This window comes from Macaca nemestrina, chromosome 17 (genome assembly GCF_043159975.1).
Source record: "Macaca nemestrina isolate mMacNem1 chromosome 17, mMacNem.hap1, whole genome shotgun sequence".
Lineage (NCBI taxonomy): Eukaryota > Metazoa > Chordata > Mammalia > Primates > Cercopithecidae > Macaca > Macaca nemestrina.
The window spans coordinates 6,536,765-6,555,204 of NC_092141.1; positions in this window are offsets into that span (position 1 = coordinate 6,536,765).

Genomic DNA, 18,440 nt, shown 5'->3' on the forward strand with positions numbered 1-18,440 from the left:
AATACGTTGATTGTGCTAGCGGTGGTATACATCAAGCTGGTATTGGGGATACACAAGTTGCACGTTTTAATAAGAGTGCTTTTCACTGTATGTAAATTCTGTGTTAATAACATTGATTTTTAAGGGAAGGGAGAAGTCTTAGCCTAGAAAGTGCACACAACGTAACTTTTGCTCACATTACGGTGGTTAGAACAAACCATCATAAGGTCACTCCAGCTTCAAGGGAGGCTGAGGAGTGTAGTGCAGCTGTGTGGCCAGGAAGAAGAGGAAACACGGGTTTGGTAAATAGCAGCAGCATCTGTCACACCCTATCTGCTGCCCAGACGGCTACCGGAGAGCCCTTCCAAGGCAGACACAGCGGGGCTGTCCCAAGGTTTACAGCAAGGCAGACGAGGCTGGGACACAGGACTGAGCACAGAGGAGGAGGCTGCTGGAGGAGGAAGCATTCCCAAAAGCCCTTTCCAGAGGAGTAAAGCAAGAGGAAATGGTGTCCACAAAAGCTTGGAACAGGAAAGCAGATGTTTGGAGACTGGGTTGGGAAGTGCTGCATGGGGAGCACAGAGAGGTTGGAAAGAGTGGTGGGTGATGGAGATTCTGGTCTCTAAGATCAAGGGAGAAGCAGTGGGGGCTGTCTCTTGTGAACCCTCAGAACCCTGGGAGGGTTGGAGGGAAGCTCCAGCTCTGACAGCCCCCACACTGTTCACAGCACTTCGTTGCTTAGCTTCCCATGCAGGCCCAGCACTGGGGGGTGAGGGGGGGTCCTTGCCTGAGGTGCGCACCCCAAGACCGGGGAAGCCCCCTCCACCCGGAGAAGGTGGGAGAAGTTTTGAGCTATGACTCAGGCTGCACTCCAGGAAAGAGGCGGATGGAGGAGCCAACGTCACAGGCAGCAAGCTGTGTGTGGCTGGAGCCCACTCACAAACCCCACTCCCGTCTGAGTCACTGCACAGAAAAGGCACCTGTTGCTCAGCAACGAAGGGGAGGTCCCAGCAGGCCCCAGCTCCTGGCCTCAGACTCCGGCCTGGTTAACCCTTCCCTTCCCAAGTAGGGGGAATCTGACCCCCGAAATTCTATGTCCAAGGTCTGGACTTGGGTTGGTTCCAAGTCTTTGCTGTTGTGAATAGTGCCTCAATAAACATACGTATGCATGTGTCCTTACAGCAGCATGATTTATAATCTTTCGGGTACATACCCAGTAATGGGATGGATGGGTCAAATGGTATTTCATCAATGACAGACTGGATTAAGAAAATGTGGCACGTATGCACCATGGAATACTATACAGCCATAAAAAAGGATGAGTTCGTGTCCTTTGTAGGGACATGGGTGCAGCTGGAAACCATCATTCTCAGCAAACTATCACAAGAACAGAAAACCAAACACTGCATGTTCTCACTCATAGGTGGAAATTGAACAATGAGATCACTTGGACACAGGGTGGGGAACATCACACACTGGGGCCTATTGTGGGGAGCGGGGAGGCGGGAGGGATAGCATTAGAAGATATACCTAATGTAAATGATGAGTTAATGGGTGCAGCACACCAATGTGGCACATGTATACATATGTAACAAACCTGCACATTGTGCACGCATACCCTAGAACTTAAAGTATAATAAAAAAATAATAATAAAAAAATAAAGGTCTAGACTTACCTGGATTTGGCTTCACCTGCCATTTAGCCTATTCCCAAAAGGAACACCTCCCAATGGAGGATACAGTGTCTACTGCATCCCACTCCCAACTGTCCCACTGAGGGAAGAAAGCCCCCAAAGGACCAAGGCCTTGCCCAAAGCCACACAGTTAACAAGTGGAAGAAGAGAGACAGGAAGCCCTCCAGGCTTCTTCCAAAGGTATTAAAGATCTTTTGCCGGGCGTGGTGGCTCACGCCTGTAATCCCAGCACTTTGGGAGGCCAAGATGGGTGGATCACCTGAAGTCAGGAGTTCGAGACCAACCTGACTAACATGGTGAAACCCTGTCCCTACTGAAAATACAAAAATTAGCCAGGTGTGGTGGTGGGCACCTGTAATCCCAGCTACTCGGGAGGCTGAGGCAGGAGAATTGCTTGAACCTGGGAGGTGGAGGTTGCAGTGAGCCAAGATCGTGCCACTGCACTCCAGCCTGGACAACAGAGCAAGACTCCCTCTCCAAAAAATAAAAAATAAAAAAAATAAAAAAGATATTTTTACTTATCAGGTGTGATAGGGGAAGTGCCACCAAGGGCCCATGAAATATGTAGGACCTGAAAAAGAACAACTGGTTCCAAAATACGAAAAGCAAACTGCAAAATCACGTTTAGTAAAATGTTTAATTAAAGATTACAAAAGAGTCCAATGAGGCCAGGCACGGTGCCTCACACCTGTAATCCCAGCACTTCGGGAGGCTGAGGCAGGTGGATCATCTGAGGTCAGGAGATCGAGACCAGCCTGGCCAACATGGTGAAACCCCATCTCTACTAAAAATGTAAAAATTAGCCAGGTGTGGTGGCACACGCCTGTAATCTTAGCTACTTGGGAGGCTGAGGCAGGAGAATCGCTTGAATCCAGGAGGTCGAGGTTGCAGTGAGTCAAGATTGCACCACTGCACTCCAGCCTGGGCAACAGAGCAAGATGCCATCTCAAAAACAAACTAGCAAACAAAAAACAGTATGACAAGTTGGCTTCATAAATGGTGACATGCAGAATATGTAGAACGCATCCTTACATTTGAAAACCGTATCTACATTTGCTTTTGTCACCTCGCAGAATTCCTGAGGATACCTGAGAAACGCTGAGCAATGCTAACTTAGATTAGTTACTGCGACCAAATCATTTCAAAAGCAAAATTATTAAACATCTTTTTTTTTTTTTTTTTTTTTTGAGGTGGAGTCTCGCTGTGTCACCCAGGCTGGAGTGCAGTGGTGCAATCTCGGCTCACTGCAAGCTCCGCCTCCCAGGTTCAAGCGATTCTCCTGCCTCAGCCTCCCGAGTAGCTGGGACTACAGGCGCCCGCCACCACGCCTGGCTAATTTTTTGTATTTTTAGTAGAGACGGGGTTTCACCATGTTGGCCAGGATGGTCTCGATCTCCTGGCCTCAGGTGATCAGCCCGCCTCGGCCTCCCAAAGTGCTGGGATTACAGGCGTAAACCACCGTGCCCAGCCACATCGTCAGTTTATTTACAGAAAGAAAAACAAAAATCCACATTTCATGTGAGGTATGTGCTACCTATGATGGGGTAAGCTTCCAGAGGAAGGCGGTGAAAGCCTGATGGAGCCTGGAAGTGGCACCGCCTGTGCCTCCTTCTGGAGTCAGGGCTTTACAGCTGGAGCCCCAGCCCCTACCTGAGGCTGTAGGTGGGGGACAAAGAGGGCCCAGTTTAGGGGATGCCATGCCCTTCATGACCTCCAGACAGTGGGGCAGGCTGAGAAAATGCCTGCCTCAGAGGGAAGGAAACGGCCCTGGAGGATTTTTTTCCCTCCTGAATAGGAAAGCTTCTCCGCTGCAGACAGATTCCGCAGCTCACTGAGCCGCAGCCCGGCAACCGCACCCTCCCAGGCATGCTGAGCGTGCGCGTGGCAGCTCCCCACACCCTGCTGAAATGATTGATCCTATTAGTGATAAGGTACCAGGGAGAAGCTTTATTTCATGTTCCAAGCAGGTTACGCTGATGGAAACAAGATAAAGCTTTCATGCTGTGTTCTTAGCTGTATCAGGAGTCCTAGGGATCGCTTTCCACCAGCAAATGGTAGTACATTATTTGCTCTCTGGGGCAATAAGAGATGAACAGTCCTGTAGTCTGTCCCTGGGGGATCTACCCTAAGCCCAAGGACCACCTCAATCCCAGGCAGAGCATCTGCTGTAGGGATTCCTTGCCCCCGCCCTTCTCCCTCTCCCACTACAGCTGACCCAAGGTCTCTACCACTCATACTGTGTGGATACCCAGGACACCAACAAAGCTGGAGTAGTCAGAGTACTTTTTCAATGAACCTTAAAGAACCTTACAACAGTGTAACTCCATTTACTCATTTCCTGTCATTTGTGCTATTTCGGTCATATATTTCCTATTTTCATACATTATAGACCTTATAATACAATGCTATTCTTTTTCCTTGAAGCAGTCATTATCTGCCAAAAGAATCAAAAGAAGAAAAAAAACAAAAAACAAACAAAAAAACATTGTTTTTGATGTTTACCTACATTTCGCCATTGCTAATGTTCTTTATTCTCTCTCTTATATCTGGGTTTCCACCTGGTGCCATTTCCCTTTATCTTGAAGAACTGCTTCTAGCATTTTACGTTGCTTGTCTGCTCAGCTTTTGTTTATCTGAAAGTGTCTTGATACTGCCTTTATTTTTGATATGAAAAGAGTGTTTTTCACAGAACATGGAATTTTGAGTTGGCTGCTTTTTTCTTTCAGTGTGTTAAAGATGCCATTCCATTGTCTTACGCTCTCCATTGTTTCTGATGGGAAGTCAGTTATCCTTTGTATCATTGTTCTCCGCATGTAAAGTATTTTTCTCTCCGGTTCACGTTTTTCTCTTTCTTTGCTTTTCAGTAGTTTGATGATGATGTGCCTAAGTACAGTTTCATTTGCATGTATTCAGCCATGGGGTTGGCTAAATTTCTTGAATCTGTAAGTTTGTGTCTTCATGAAATTTGGGGAAAATCAGGACATTGATTTTTCCATGTAGTTTCTCTGTCCAACTCTCTCTGTCCTCTTCTGGGACCCTAACTAAACATATGATAAGGCACTTGATACTGTCTCACAAATTGCTGAGACCATGTTCAATTTTGTTTCAATTAACTTTTTTCTCTACGGATTGGATGATTTGATGTGTTTTCCATCTCACTCACCGCCCCCCTTCTTTTTTTCTTTTTTTTTTTTTTTGCTATCTTTAATGTGATATTAAGCCCATTCGTAAAATTTTCATTGTAGATTTTTTTTACTTTTCAATTCTGGAATTTTCATTGGGTTCTTACTTTTATCTTTTCTCCATCTGCTCATCATTATGATCAAGTCCACATGTATTTTATGAGCTTGTTTATAAAGATTTTGTCAACTAATTCTGACATGTGGGTCATTTTGAGATCTGTTCCTATCAACTGTTTTTTTTTTTTTTTTTTTTTTTTTTTTTTGCCTATGGATCACATTTTCCTGTTACTGCATGTCTAGCCATTTTTAATTGTATACTGATTATTGTGGATAAAACACTGTAGATAGACTTTGGATTCTGTATATTTTTCCATGATGAGTGCTGATTTTTGTTGTAATATGAAGTTAAATTACTAGCTAATCACCTTGAACTCTTAGAGGCTTGGTTTTGTGTTAACAGAGCAGGTCTGTTTCAGGTTTGCCCTTCGTACTAGAGCAAATCCCTAGTCCTGGAACATAGTCTTCACTCCTCCAGTGTAGCCCTCCTGAGATCCTAATGAAAGGTCCAAGGGCCCATCAAGCTCTCTCAGATGGAAGAGCCAAGATGGCTTTGCTCACATGTCTGGCAGTGGTCTGCCTGTCAGCCAGGACTCCTCAGTTAACCTCCTGTAGACTAGACCAGCTTCCTTGCATGGTGGGCTCAAAATAGTATTCAAGAGGGTGAAGACAGAAGCTTCAAGGCATCTTAAGGCCTAACCTTGAAAATCATACAATATCCCTTGTGCTGGTTAATTTTATATGTCAACTTGACTGGGCTACAGGATGCCCAGACATTTGACCAAACATTATTCTGGGTGTGTTTGTGAGGATATTTTTGGATGATGTCAACATTTGGATTGACAGACTGAATAAAGCACATTGCTCTCTCCAATGTGGATGGGCTCACAGAATCAGCTGAAGGACTCAATAGAACAAAAAGTGTGACCCTCCCACAAGTAAGAGGGAATACCTCCTGCCTGACTGCCTTTGAGTTGCAACATTGCCTTTTTCCTGCCTTCAGACTTCAACAGAAACATGACAGACTCGTCCTGCCCCTCAGGCCTTTGGATTCCTGCATTGCCAACTGTGGGTCTTGGGACTTGTCAGCCTCTGTAATTGCATAAACCAACTACACACACACACACACACACACACACACACAGAATATATATAATTAATTATATTACCCAATTATGCTACATAATTATTAATTATATATATCACATACTCACATATACAGATACTCCTTAACTTACAATGAGGCTACATTCTGATAAACTCATTGTAAGTAAAAAATATCATACCCCTAAAAACCCATTGTATGTCAAAAAACTGAAAGTCATGCCATCATTAAGTCCAGATGCTCCTTGACTCACAATGGGGTTATGTCCCATCATAAAGTCAAACCATCATAAATAGAGTACCATCCCTCTGTGTGTGTGTGTGTGTGTGTGTGTGTCCATCATAAATAGGGGACCATCTGCGTGTGTGTGTGTGTCCATCATAAACAGGGGACGATCTGTGTGTATGTGGGTGTGTGTATGTGTGTGTAATCCTCTTGTTGGTTCTGTTTCTCTGGAGAATCTTGACTAATACATCCCTTCTGCCATAATCTGTTATTCACAAGTCACAAAATAGATTTTACCTCTGAATGAAAGGAGTTAAAAAGTCACATTGCAAAGGGATGTGCATACAGGGCTAACAGGATTTTGTGGCCATTAAACAGTCTACCATAGCACCCTGCTACAGTTTGGATATGTGTCCCCACCCAAATCTCATGTTGACTTGTAATCCCCAGTATTGGAGATGGAGCTTGGTGGAAGGGAATTGCATCATAGGGGTGGAGCAAAGATGGTCTTGCTCTCTCGCTGGCTAGCTCCTGCTCTGGTCATGTGATAAGCCTGCTCTCTTTTCACACTCTGGCGTGATTATAAGTTTCCTGAGGCCTCCCCAGAACCTGAGGAGATACCAGCATCATGCTTCCTGTACAGCCTGCAGAGCCATGAACAAGTTAAACCTCTTTATAAATTACCCACTCTCAGGTATTTCTTTCTTTCGAGATGGAGTCTTACTCTGTCACCCAGGCTGGGGTGCAGTGGTGCAATCTCAGCTCACTGCAAGCTCTGCCTCCCCAGATTCAAGCGATTCTCCTGCCTCAGCCTCCCGAGTAGCTGGGATCGCAAGCACTTGCCACCGCGCCTGGCTAATTTTTGCATTTTTAGTAGAGATGGGGTTTCACCATCTTGGCCAGGCTGGTCTTGAACTCCTGACCTCGTGATCCACCCACCTCAGCCTCCCAAACTGCTGGGATTATAGGCGTGAGCCACCGCGCCTGGCCTCTCAGGTATTTCTTTATAACAATGCAAGAATGGATGAATACACACCCTTTACTATCCTTAAAATGAAAACACAGAAAATAGAGCTAACCTAAATGTAAATGCTTAAAAACATAAAATCATTCACTAACCATAATATAAAGGAGGTATGGAAGATAAACAATTCGTAATAAAACAATATGTATTTCAATATGTAAACGCTTGCGCATAACTGCACTGGAAGACATCATGAAGTAATCAGCCTCTTATACGCAGAGTGACACACACAGCATGACACAGGAGTGTTACCCTGGTGACTCATATTATGAACATCATTATCATCAGTAATGATCTCCAAAATGGGGAAGAACTGTAATGTTCAGAACAGAACAAAATATAAAACTCCCTCGATTTATACCACAGCTGTATTCCTCCACTATTCAGTATGGGTTAAAAACTGAGCAAAAAGTTCTTATGCTCTAGATTCAGATAAGCATGAATAAGAATACACCTACAAGAATATCTGGCTGGACATTTGCAGTCCAGCAGGACAAGGGATAATTTGTTGAGAACATTTCAGGAAACTAGGCAACCCACCATCTTTGGTTTAACCAAAGCCACACTCTAAACTTTTGAGTTGTTCCCTAGGGGGCCATACTGCCAGATGAGAATCATCAGATGGGGGGCTGTTATAACAGAGATATAGACCTATATAGATATATAGTGCATCATCACTTCCCCCCAGTGCATCATCAGAGACAAAGCACCACCCAAGAGAACCAAAAGTGAGGTTCCAGAGAGAAAAGGAAGTACAACAGAGGAGGCGCTCAGGAGGGGACTCATGAAAGAAGCAGATAGAGTTCCCAGCAGACACACGACGTGAATGGCCCAGTGTTTCTGACTCACATCAGAATAATGCAAGAGTCAGTCTTATGGCCCCTCAGGGAGAGGGCAGGCCAGGCAGCCCACCCTACCAAGGGCTTGCAGACCCAATCCTTGAGGGCATGAGGATAGGAAGCTGGCAGTTGTCTGCCCAACTCCAAGATTTGAAGCTAAGTTGGGGGAACTTGCTTCTGTTGGACTTTAAAGACAAACAAATTTAGTGCCTTTGTGGAGAGATTCTGGGCCAGGGAACACCACAAGATTTAGCATTTTAAAGCTGCACCCGCCGCCCCAAGTTTTACATGAGGAAGGAGGGAAGGTCACAGCTTGATGTGATGGCTGTGGATTGGGTCTCCAGAGGCAAAAGGATTCAGCCGAGGGCCTGCCCGTGTGTGCATATGGCATGTGCACTTAGAGTGTGATCTATGGGTTGTCCAGTCATTTCTGTTAATTAAACACTTCAATATAATTTTGAGGTAAGAATGCTTGGTCTGTATTTCAGACCGTCCCTGGAGGACTGGGGAAGTGGGAGAATATGCCATCTGGCAAAGCACCATGAAACTGAATCACTTGGGGGAATTCATAGAAAATCGCACTAACAGTGGAGGGATAGATAGATGGACAAACCAACGCACAGGCTCTCTCTTCACTTTATCAAAGATCAAGGGTAGGAGCAGGTTTCCTTCCCCCGCTCCAATGGCCAACCCACCCATCCAGCCTCCGGCCACATCGGGATCCCCCAGAAGCCACCGTGCGCCGCTCCCTGCGGCCGCAAAGCTCAGACAATGGCAGCCCTCACTCTTGTGCCTCCTACTCACCCGGGAGCCAGGCTCCTGTGACTTTCCCTCCAAATCCAACCCTCTTATTCCTCAGATTATGTGTATGCGGGGCCACGGAAGTGCACGTTAACTCAAGGCCAGGCATCTTTGGAAGGAAACCAATACATAATTATGTGTTCTGTCTGCCACATGGCCCAGAGCCAGGCTGATTGCGAATTAGAGAAAGTGAACACAGAGTGGTCAAGTCCAGCCCAGCATCTAGATATGCCCTGGCAGAGTGGAAGAAGTGGGGGCCAAGGACCGACCACCAGGCCCCTGTGTGGATCTCACAGCCTTTTCCACTTGAAGCGTCCGTGTCCTGGGACCAGTTCAAGCAGTCAGAGTCAGGGGCACTGGCTCCTTTGCTTTTCTGATTCCTTGCTGCATCCACAAGGGGCTGGACTCTGCAGCAGCCTCCTCACCTGCCTCCTTGTCTCCCTTCTCTCTCCCTCTAACCTACCCAGCTTGAGCACCAGCAACCCAAATGATCTTCCTAAGGTGCAGATACGACCACGTCATTTGTCTGCATAAAGGAACTCTCGGGAAGCAGCCCGGGGTTGACAGCATCTGATATGAAGTTAGGAAGACCCAGGTTTGAGTATAGCCTGGGCCACCAAAAGATGCTCATCAAGTCACTGTATCCCTCGGTAACATGGAGGAAATAAGAATATCGACTTGACAGAGTTGCTTGTGAGGATTCTAGAAAATGATATGGGCCAAACCTGGCACATAGTAGGCACCATGTAAGTAAGAGCCATCATCATTATCATCATCATCAACGTCATTATCATCATCTTTTTTTTATGACTTTCTCGCTGGAGATAATGTCTTCGTCCTCTCCAGGCCTCCTTCCACACATTTTCATTACAGCCCTGAGGATTTGGGAGCCTCCGCCCTCTTTCCTCCACTTGTAGGAGGATCCAGGCTTCACAGGCAGAGGACCTGGGGGCAAGTCATGTCCCAGTGGATGATGCCATGTTCTTCTGGGGCTTCCCTGTGATGATGGCACAAGCCTGTGAGATGGAGGAGCCTGTCTTGGCTGCAACTGGCCCACAACTTAGGCCGTGCGAAGACCCGAGCTCAGTCTGGGGTTTGCCTTTGGACCTGGGTCTTGGGCCAGGGCCAGAGCTCGGTCTGGAAATGGGGTCAGAACTCAATCCACCCCTGGGATCAGCCCTCAGCCTGTAGCCAGAATCTGGGCTCACACCGGGGCCACAATGGAGACTCAGCTCAAGGGCGGGGAGCAGAGTTTCTTGATGTGAAGTTCAAAGATTTCTACAAACGTAACCCATGGCTGAAGCATTGTGGGCATCCAGCTCTCAGCATGCTGTGACTGAAATGCATCATTCCGCTTCACGATGTGAGGGCACCTTCCTGCCCACGTGCAACATGAATGTGGACGTTTTTAAGAACAAAAGGACCGATGTTAGCAAGTTGTCTTCGGCAAACAGCCTGTCTGCCCAGACCACTCTGCCACTTGATGCCGAAAGACACGTGCTACAGCCGTATCTTTGTGTCTTGTGATGCCAGACAGGCAGGAGGAAAAGCAAAAATAAATATTCCTTGAATATTTCCAAAGATCCAGGTTTGGGCCCTCTGTCTCTAACACCCCTACCATGGCCAGAAGGAGCGACCCTGGGACAGAGGGCCACAGTGGGTATTTCTCGTGGCTGTGGCGCAGACACTGGGAGGCAGGCACCAGGAGCAGAGGGAGTGAGTCAAGCATGGGTCAGAGAGCAGAGGAGAGCCGCCCAAGGATCCAGGGGTCGGAATGGGCCTGGAGAGGAGGTGGCAGGAAGGCAGTCAGCAGCGGCGGCCACGGCTTCTGCTTCAGTGGCAACCAGTACCCCAGGCACTTTGCCAGGGACAAGAACCAGGACAGAAGGTGCAGTGGACAGAGCCCGGAGGGGAGCTGGTCCCTTCTTCCTCTGGGCAAGGGCTGTGCAAGGGCTACATCAGCCCTCCCCACCCCATGGCTCCAGATACCCCTTCCTCCTTCCACAGTCCACATCCTCTCCTTTGTGGGGAAAGCAGCCTTGCCTGTAGACAGCCTTCTCCACTTCTCTCTCCAAGCCTTGATTTCTCCTGCACTCTGTAGACTCGAGTCTCTTTTTCACCCCCCAATTCTTTTACTGAGATGGTTCCAGAAGGCAAATTCCTCCACAGCATTAAAAAATAATTTATAGAAATAATGTTCCTTTAATAAAGGCCACATCGAATTATACAATTTTTATAGTGCATGACCGAACAAGAAAAGTCGGAACTTTCTTGTATAAAAATGAATCTCTCCCGCTCCCATGCTCAGAATGAGACCACCTCCTCCGGCTAACATAATATATTGACCTCGAAAGTTTAACTTGCAGTGTCATTGGGCCGAGCTGGCCACTCATTCTGCTCCAAAGGGCTCCCCCAAAGACGGCCTCTTCCAGCGTGGCTCTTAAATATGAGGGTAGGAAAAACAAACTTGCTTCTGCTGCGCTCGCTCTCTCTCTCTCTCTCTCTCTCTCTCTCTCTATATATATATATATATATATATATATATCAGTTAGTGGCTAAATTGCATTGTAATTGATTGCAAAATTACTTTTTTAATGAGATTTAGACACCAGGAAATAGCTTTTATTCTCCAACATACCTAAAGTGAACTTGGCCACTTTGACAACAAACTGTCTCTGTGGCTTTTTCCTAATCATGTATAATTTGGATATTAGCAGAGAAGAGGGATATGGGCTGCCTTGGAAAGAGATGGCTCAAGCCAGCAGTTCCTCCCCCACTCCCAGCAGGGCTGGTGACCTGGCAGCCCCTTCTTCCCAGAACTCTTCAGAACACTTTCATCCCCCTTCCTGTTCTACCCAAGGCTGCACTGTCAGGGCATCACCTTTTTTTTTTTTTTTTTTTTTTTTTTTTTTTTTTTTTTGAGACAAAGTCTTACTCTGTTGCCCAGGCAGGAGTGCAATGGCACGGTCTCAGCTCGCTACAACCTCTGCCTCCCGAGTTCAAGCAATTCTCCTGCCTCAGCCTCCTGAGTAGCTGGGATTACAGGCACCCACCATCACGCCCGGCTAATTTTTGTATTTTTAGTCGAGATGGGGTTTCACCAAGTTGGCCAGGTTGGTCTCGAACTCCTGACCTCGTAATCCACCCACCTAGGCCTCCCAAAGTGCTGGGATTATAGGTGTGAGCCACCGCCCAGCCCAGAGCACCACCTTTTGCAGTCCAGGATACTCCTCCATCTCAGTCCACCTTACTATGTGCCTCTCTCCCGGAGGGAAATAAGAGATCCCCTTAGAACATGTGCCAGAGGGACCCACTCAGCTGGCAGGACCCAGTGAAAACCTCAAGCGCTTCAGAATCTAGTGAGGGAAGTCTGCATATTCCGTTGCTGAAGACACGGCTGCTCTTTGTGCCCTCCTAGATCCCCTTTAAAGCCAGTGCTGTGAATATTGGATGCTAATGGCTGACAGCACCCCATTCTCCAGAGCAGCCTGTTTTTGTAAATAAAGTTTTATTGGAACACAGCCACGTCCATTCATTTAATTGTCTGTGACTGAGTTTGCAGTACAATGGCAGAGTTGAGTCATTGCAACAGAAACTGTGTGTCCCACAAAACATAACATACACACTACCTGGCCCTTAACAGAAAAAGTTTGTTCTAGAGAATGAGCTTCTGCCAATGCACCTCCTCTTAAAAGTCTTGCTGCCCACAGCCCAGGGCACGACTAACGCAGGGATCTGAAAAGCCCACCTGCTTGTCTCAAGGTGAGGGCAGCTGTGCACTGCGGTTCACACTCCAGAGTGCCCCACAGGGTCAGGCTGAGGCTAGAGCCAGCTGAGAGCTGCTGTCTGCCTGGCTCCTGCCCCCTGCCCTCTCTCATCATCCTGTTCTCCTTCTTCTCGGAGCACTTCCACGATAAATCACGCTCCAGAAGCCCTGTCTCGGGTTGTTTCTAAGGATCCTGACTTGTAAAAAATAAGTCATGAGAACTTTTCTAATCCCACAACCTCTTGCCTGGAAACCCAGGTTTTCAAACAGATGGAACAGAGTGGTGGGGGAGCCCCGCTTACTCAGCATTGCCTTCCTCTCCAGCAGCCCCTGGAGTGCCTCCTCAGAATTCCAAGAGCCTCAAAAATTGTTGCCTGGCATGTGTGCTCTCCCACCCGGGCTGGGAACTTTCCCTGACTCCCTAATCCTGGAGATCACTCTCTTACTCAGAACCTGAAGCATGGCCTGGCCCCCAGGCACACGTCCCCACCTGCTGGCTCTCATGGTGGCTTGTGCCTGGCCTTCCTTTTTTTTTTTTTTATTAAGACGGAGTCTCACTCTGTCGCCCAGGCTGCAGTGCAGCCGCGCAATCCGGCTCACTGCAACCTCTGCCTCCCAGGTTCAAGCAATTCTTCTGCCCCAGCCTCCCGAGTAGCTGGGATTACAGGTGCCCACCACCATGCCCGGCTAATTTTTGTATTTTTAGTAGAGACGGGGTTTCACCATATTAGCCAGGATGGTCTTGATCTCCTGACCTTGTGATCCACCTGCCTCGGCCTCCCAAAGTGCTGGAATTACAGGCATGAGCCACCGCGCCCGGCCCTTACCTGGCCTTCTCTCTCTGCCACAATGTGAACTATTCTGTGACCCCTTCATCCACATGCCGTATGCTTGGCACTGGGATTGCAAAGATGAGTAAGACAGGGTTCCTACCCCCACAAGTTCGCAGAGTGAGAGGGAAGAGGAAGAAATAGGCACGCTGATGGATGAGGAGGCCAGGCAGTCGGAAAGTCAGAAGAGCATTTGCAGAAAAAGGAACATTTGCACTGCGCTTTGAAGGATGAGTAGGAGTTCGTGGGGAGTGAAGCCAAGGAGCTCAGCACTCTCTGCTCGCATTGGGTGTTCTTCAATGCTTGTGAGGCGAATCCACAATGAGGCGACCATGGTGGGACAAGGCCACAGCCAGAGGGAGCCTGGCCCAAGTCTGGGACTGAGTCTTCATTCCTTACTCACCTCTCTAGGTGACTTTGGGTAAGTTCAGAGGGGCCAGGACCCAACCAAAGGGTCAGATACACCTTCCCAGGAAGTGATGCTTCATCTGAGATTTAAAGGACAAGGACACACAAAGCAAACAAAGAAGCAGGGAATGGATGTTCTAAGAGGAAAGAACAGTCAGTGTCAAGCCCTGCAGGGAGGGGGTGGAGAGCGAGAGTTGTGAAAATCACAAGCAACCCAGGAAATTCACATGAGGGCAGAGCAGAGTGAGAAGGGGGATGTGGGAAAAGAGGGCAGAGACTCTGGGTCCCTGAGCCAGAGAAGGAAGCTCCGTCTCTGTTGGGAAGGTCTTTAAAGCGGACGTAACACGAGCAGGTGTGCATCTAGACATGACATTGCTCTGGTTTAGAAAGAGAAGAGATTTAGGGAAGCCATTGATGGCCTCCAGTGAGAACAGACAGAAGGGTCTGCAGCAAGTCCAGACAAGAAGCAACGACAGCAACGACAAGGTGGACAGAAATGGGCAGATCCAAGAGCAGGTTGGGAGGTAAAATGAATGGGACAGGAGCTAAAATGGACAGGATATGGTCGGATATGGCAGATGAAAAGGAAGGGGTCAGAGCCTATCTGCCTTGGGTCTCTGGAGGATCACTAGCATCGCGGACTGAGGCAGAGTCCGTGGTGCCTCCCAGGGCCTCAGTTTCCCCTTCTGTACACCGAGAGGCTGGCGCGATGCTCTCCCAGGGCCCCTCCGGCACAAATGTCCTGATGAGCAATTCATCACGGTGCTGAGTGCTTCAGAGGCAGAGGTCACAAAATCCTCACAGCAATCCCAGAAGTTAGATCTGTTATTATGACCATTTTGGAGGACTCGGGCTCAGAAAAATGAAGAAATTTGCCCAAGATCCCCCAGCTAGTAAGCGGGAGGCTGAAACCTGGGTCATGTGATTCCAGAGTGCATGTCCTCACCCACCTCGCCACAGCATCCTGCATTCCGTTCCAGATCTCAGGAGATGCTGCCGTTCACCTTTCTTGTCCCTGGGTTGCTACGTAACCCCTGTCTCTCCACCTGCCCTGGGTATCCTTTCAAGGACCCTCCCCACAACACTTGAGGGAAGTAAAGTTTGTATCTGCCACTTGAAGTCCCTGACATTTCTGTTCCAATGACCTCAGGGAATCAACTCTGCAGGGATTCTAACGTAGACTCATCAAGAAATCTAGAAACCATTACCAACACCAATTCAACAGTACAGAGCCCCTCCCTATTTCCATACTGGCTTGTGTATTAATTAGGAGACACCAGCGACTGCTGAAAAAGGACACACACTTTACGGTTTTAGTGCAATAAAAGATCATCTCTCATTCAGCATGGGTGTTCCTGGCTGGTGGACAAATTCTCTCCACATAAAGATTCAGAGCTCCAGGTTCCTTCCATACAGTGTCTCCACCACCCTCTAGGGAAGGGCTTGGTAAAGTTTTTTCTTTTTTTGAGATGGAGTTTCATTCTTGTTGCCCAGGCTGGAATGCAATGGCGCAATCTCAGCTCCCTGCAACCTCCTCCTCCTGGGTTCAAGCGATTCTCCTGCCTCGGCCTCCCAAGTAGCTGGGATTACAGGCGTGTGCCACCACACCCAGCTAAATATTTTTGTATTTTTAGGAGAGATGGGGTTTCACCATATCAGCCAGGCTGGTCTTGAACTCCTGACCTCAGGTGATCTGCCTACCTCAGCGTCCCAAAGTGCTGGGATTACAGGCGTGAGCCACCGAGCCTGGCCAAGGCAAACTTTTTTGTAAAGGTCCAGATAGTAAATATTTTAGGCTTTGCGGGCCGGATCACATCTGTCACAACTATTCGACTCTGCTCTTGCAGGGCCAAAGCAGCCAGATTATATCAGGAGAACCCGCTCCCGATGTTTAACGTGGGTTCTTTTCTATTTCCTAAGTGTCTCGGCTGGGTTGAGAAATAAAGTGAAAGAGCACAAGAGAGAGAAATGTAAAGCTGGGTGTCCAGGACAGACATCACATGTTGGCAGGATCCTTGATGTTACCCGAGCCGTAAAACCAGCAAGTTTTTATTTGCCATTTTCAAAAGGGGAGGGAGTACACGAATAGGGTGTGGGTCACGGAGATCACATACTTCACAAGATAATAAAATATCACAAAGCAAATGGAGGCAGGGCGAAATCACAGGACCACCGGATGAGGAGAAATTAAAATTGCTAATGAAGTTTCCAGCACGCATTGTCATTGATAACATCTTATCAGAGACAGGGTTTGAGAGCAGACAACCTGTCTGACCACAATCTATTAGGTGAGAATTTTCCTCATCCTAATAAGCCTGGGAGGCTACAGGAGGCCGGGGCTTATTTCATCCCTTCAGCTTCGACCATAAAAGACGGACGCCTTAAAACAAACCGTCTATAGGCCTACCTTCAGGGCGCATTCTCTTTCTCATGGATGTTCCTTGCTGAAAAAAAGAATTCAGTGATATTTCTCCTATTTGCTTATGAAAGAGGAGAAATATAGCTCTGTTCTGTCCGGCTCACCGTTGGCCAGTTCAGTTACCTCTCTAGTTTCCTGAACATCGCTGTTATCCTGTTCTTTTTTTAAGTCGCCCAGATTACATATTGTTCAAACACACATGCTCTACAATTTGTGCAGTTGACACAATCACAGGGTCCTGAGGCGACATTCATCCTCCTCAGTTTACGAAGAAGATGACGGGATTAAGAGATTAAAGTGAAGACAGGTATAGGAAAACACAAGAGTATTGATTGGGGAAGTGATAAGTGTCCATGAAATCTTCACAGTTTATGTTCAGAGATTACAGTAAAGACAGGCGTAAGAAATTATAAAAGTATTAATTTGGGGAACTAATAAATGTCCATGAAATCGTCGTAATTTATGTTCTTCTGCCCCGGCTTCAGCTGGTCCCTCCGTTCGGTGTCCCTGACTTCCCACAACAAGATTATACATTAAATGAATGGGCATGGCAATGTTTCAATAAAACTTTATTTATAAAAAAACAAGCAACAAATAGACACAGCTCCATGATCCAAGAAAACTTTTTACAAAAGCAAGCAGCAAACCCAGTTTGGCCCATGGGCTGTCTTTTGCTTCTTCCAACTGGCAAAGGAGAGCAGGGGGGTAGAAGACACCCACTGAAACTCCTTCACCCAGAGGGTCACACAGCACTTCCACATCTGTCTGCATGTTGCTATCTAGACGAGAAGTGCGGTCTCTGGCTGGGCACTTTCCAGCAGCAGAGCTACGTTGTGGGCGGACAACGTGGATCTTTGGTGATCAGATGGCCAGCTACCTCTGGGAATTTAGGTCCAGCTAACACCTACCAAGTGTCTCCCGTGTGTGGCAGCTTGTGTGCTCTGTCTGGGCACACAGGGGTTCAAAAGATGCTCCAGCCCTAGAGGGATCAGAGTCTAATTTAAATTGAAAAAGAAAAAGATCTTATTCCTAAGATTTCAGCTCTTTGTCTGAGGCTTTTACCTTTCAAACAGGTGCCCAAAAATGCCAGCCTGATTACAGGTGGCTCACATCTGTAATCAGGTGTGGGAGGATCGCTTGAGGCCAGGAGTTGTGAAGGCCAGTCTGGGCAATACAGCAAGATCTCACCCCTACCCCTGTCACCACAAAAAAAAAAAAAAAAAATTTAAAAATTAGCCGAGCATGATGGCATGTAACTGTAGGCTACTCGGGAGGCTGAGGTGGGAGGATCTCCTGAGTCCAATAGTTTGAGGCTGCAGTAAGCTATGATTGGGCCACTTGTACTCCAGCCTCAGTGACAGAGCAAGACCCCATCTCTAAAAAAAGAAGAGGTAGAGAACTGGTAGAGACTTCTTCACAGGGCAGGGGCCATTCTGTTTTCTATACTTCTATATTTATATATTCAGTATATATATTGAATCCTAGAGCTCAGTATAGGGCCAGGTATACAGAGGGGTGTCAGTATTTGCTGAATGAACGAATGAAATCGTGACTCATCTGCAAAGCTGGAACCTTGAGGGTGAGTGCAGGACACTTTTCGTACTCGATGGGTTTAGAATCTAAACCAGGGAATCTGTCTTAGATCTGTGCAATGTCAAAATATCAAAGGAGGATCATTTGTATCCAAACAGAAGAGTAAAAACTTAGACTCATCGTGTAGACATTTGGTCTGTAAGAGGAATTCTGGTCCAGAAGACCTCACTGTAAGGATCTGTGACAGTAACAGCCACAGCATAGTACCACACAATTTTGTGGGTTTTTTTGCGACGGAATCTCGCTCTGTCGTCCAGGCTAGAGTGCAGTGATGTGATCTCAGCTCACTGCAACCTCCACCTCCCAGGTTCAAGTAATTCTCCTGCCTCAGCCTCCTGAATAACTGGGATTACAGGTGTCTGCCACCATGTCCAGCTAACTTTTTTTTTTTTTTGTATGTTTAGTAAAGACGGGGTTTCACCATATTAGTCAAGCTGGTCTCGAACTCTGACCTCAGGTAATCCACCAGCCTCTGCCTCCCAAAGTGCTGGGATTACAGGCTTGAGCCACCATGCCCA